Source organism: Miscanthus floridulus, chromosome 13 (genome assembly GCF_019320115.1).
Source record: "Miscanthus floridulus cultivar M001 chromosome 13, ASM1932011v1, whole genome shotgun sequence".
NCBI classification, from domain to species: Eukaryota; Viridiplantae; Streptophyta; class Magnoliopsida; order Poales; family Poaceae; genus Miscanthus; species Miscanthus floridulus.
Genome location: NC_089592.1, coordinates 5,734,251 through 5,737,812, shown reverse-complemented (window position 1 = coordinate 5,737,812; position 3,562 = coordinate 5,734,251).

Here is a 3,562-nt window from a genome sequence, read left to right as displayed (position 1 = left end):
CGTGATTTTTTTTAATCTGTAATGACTGGAGGGGCGGGGAGGGAGCGGATAGGAACGGATAGGTTTCTGGACGTCGGGTCCACCAACAGGGACGTCCGCTCGCTAAAGTTTAGTCATGTCACATCGAATGTTTGGATGTCAATTAGGAGAACTAAACATGAGGTAATTATAAAACTAATTACATAAGCCATGTCTAATTCGCGAGATGAATTTTTTAAGCCTAATTAATCCATCATTAGCATATGTTTACTGTAGCACCATATTATCAAATTATAGACTAATTAGGCTTAATAGATTCGTCTCATAAATTAGCCTCCATCTATGTAATTAGTTTTATAATTAGCCTATGTTTAAAACTCCTAATTAGCATCAAACATCTGATGCAACGGAATAAAGTTTAGTCGCTGGTATCAAACACCGAGGGCCCACCAGAATTGAATTAATGAATGCCGAGACAATGCACATCATGCTCCCCTATTCGAATCACATGAAAACTATGCTTGTTAAGATCATGCCTTAAGGCACATAGTTTTGCCATTTCATCCCCGCCTTGGAGATCATGTAGAAAAAAAGAGACCTATACTCCACGTGTTACCACCTCTGGTCATGTAAAGCCCGGTTTGGTAGTACTCCTTGGGGACCTGAGCTCTGACCTTTTCGATTTTTGAGGTGAAGTTTTTGTCAAATGCTAGTTCAAGAATGGATGTATGAGAGAAGCACTAGAGTGGAGAAACTATTTTCTTACTATAATAGTGAAGGCACGTAAACGTGACTTTTTCGACTTCCTTCCAACTTCTTTGAGTGAGGCCGGTTGCAAAGAACCCCTGCTAAACATGGTCTAAAAATATGACGTTTTAGAGATGAAAGTGACTTTTTTGTGCAGTTTTTTTTAGGGGGTGTTTGGTTTTTTAGTCGCTCCTAAAATTCATGTCACATCGAATGTTTAGATACTAATAAAGAGCATTAAATATAGATTAATTACAAAACCAATTACATAGATGGAGGCTAATTTGCAAGACGATTTTTTTAAGCCTAATTAATCTATCATTAGCAAACGGTTACTGTAGCACCACGTTGTTAAATCGTGGACTAATTAGGCTTAAAAGATCCGTCTCGTAAATTAGTCGCAGGTTATGTAATTAGTTTCATAATTAATCTATATTTAATACTCTATGCATATGTCTAAATATTTGATGTGACAGGAATTTTAAGAGCCCCGCAGAAACCAAACAGCCTTTTAGTTGAATCATCTATTTATTTGACTAGTGGTGGTACTCCTATGTGAAAGTGCAATCAAGCTCTAATTATGGGTTTTTGGTGATAATGACCATGTAATTAGAGAACTAATGAGATTTATCGAGATGACAAACAGGGAATTTATATTCGAGAATGCTACACGAAACGGGGGAGCGTCCAATTACAAATGTAGATGACTTTCAACTCAAAGAAGGTTTAAATTCTTTTATATTTTGAATTTGAGTATAGAAAAAGCCGTACTATAAAGGAGACACAATGCTTAAGCTAATATGTGCTACCAAGTGCTTAAACATACACATGCATCCTCAGATTCACAGCCAAGATAGTCTACACTTCACTCTTACCCTTGCTGTCTTGCGTGGTGTGACACAACCGCACTTGAGCCGTGGCACTATCGCGACTTAAGTGACCGTTGGGGGCTCGGGGTATTTATACCCTTCCCCTTCCTCCCCAACGGCTCTTTGCCTCTTCTTCCTCACTCCAGCTCGTCCAAAATAGAAAGGAGCCTCTCTCTCTTCCTCCGTTGTTGACCTTGAGCTCTCAAGCAAATTCATTGATTTCTCCATCAATCTTAGAGAGAAAAGAGTCCAAAACTCGATTAGAGAGCAGCTCCATTGATTCCCCAACTCAAAAGAGCACTTGTTCATGTTTTGGCCGGCGGTTGTATTTGTTAGTCTTGGAGCTTGGCTCATAGTCGGCTAGAGCGTCGTCCGTGGAGCTTGTCAACTTGTGTGGCAGCTCCAGGAGGTTTGTAACCATCTTTTAAAACTAGTAAACTCACCCCTCATCTCAAGAGTTAAGTCTCTTAACTTGAGAACGAGGAAGGGTTGGAAAGCCCTAAGCCTTAGTGGCTAGCCTCAACAACATGGAGGTAGGCAAGTCTTGGTGGCGAGCCAAACCACGGGATAAATCATTGTGTCACTTGTGCTTGATTTATATTACTTGCATTTCATATTGTTTGTTGAGGTGATTTCTAGGGTTTCTAGTCGATCTACTTGTGTGTGGTATTCTTAGAACTTCTAGCTCTTGATCTGAGACTATCATATCTGCAGTAGGCTGAGAAATTTCTCCGATCTAAGTTTCCATTCACTGATTTTAAACTATGACTCGAAGTTATCTGCAGGTGCAGCAGTGCCGCTGTTCTGGTCCAGCAGTGCCGTCCTCCAGAGCGGTAGTGTCGCAGGATGAATTTGATAAAAGTTTGAGTGTTTGTTTTGACAGGCCTATTCACCCCCTCTATGTCAACTAGAGATCCTACACTACACCATATTGACATGGCATGACTGACTCAAGAAATGTAAACAAAAGCTTCAAGGGCTTGTTCGGTAGAGCTTCACTTACATCTTCTTCGAGCAGATTCTATGGAGCTCTACCAAATGGTTAAAATGCAGCTAGATTCAAGTGTAAAACTGATATGAATCACTTACACTGCAAGCTTGGAGCTAAAAAACCCCAAATTCCATTTGAACAGTCATTCGTGCGATTCAAACTCCGCGATTCCGTGGAGCTCTACTGCGATTCGAGCAAAGTGTGCAGATCGAACCCCAATTCCTCCTGTATTTTATCAACATATTTTTTTTAAGATTTAGAAGTTGGTCTAGAACAAACTTTGTAAAAAATTATTAGATAGAACTTATATGTATATGTTATATTATCGCAAAATTATTATAAGAAAATCATGCAAAAACATTATGTTGAAAAATTGTTGTGATAAGTTTTTCCACTAATAGTTATGAATAAAAATTGGGTTATAAAGATAATATAGGAAAATTATCATGATAAGTTGTCTATTAAACTTTACAAAAACTATATAAAAAAGTTATGATAAAGATTTATAATGATAAACGTGTTCCGCAAAATGTTATACTCAAAAGTTTTGTGTATAATTTTGTATTTTTCTAAAAAATTATGGTCATAAGTTTAGTTCCACAAAATATTATACACAAAAGTTATGTGCATAACTTTGTAACTTTCTGAGAAACTATGGTGATAAGTTTTGTTCCGCAAAATATTATATATAAAAGTTATGTGCATAACTTTGCAACTATCTATGAAATTATGATGATAAATTTGTTTCATAAAATATTATACATAAAAGTTATGTGCATAGCTTTGTAACTTTCTAAAAAATTATGGTGATAAGTTTTGTTCCGCAAAATAGTATATATAAAAGTTATGCGTAACTGTGTCACATAGTAAGTTATATGTATAAGCTATGCGCGTAACTTTGTCACATTGTAACTTTCTAAAAAACAAAAGTTGTAGAAATCTTTTTTTTGTCAAAAATGGAAAGTCACGAAGGTGT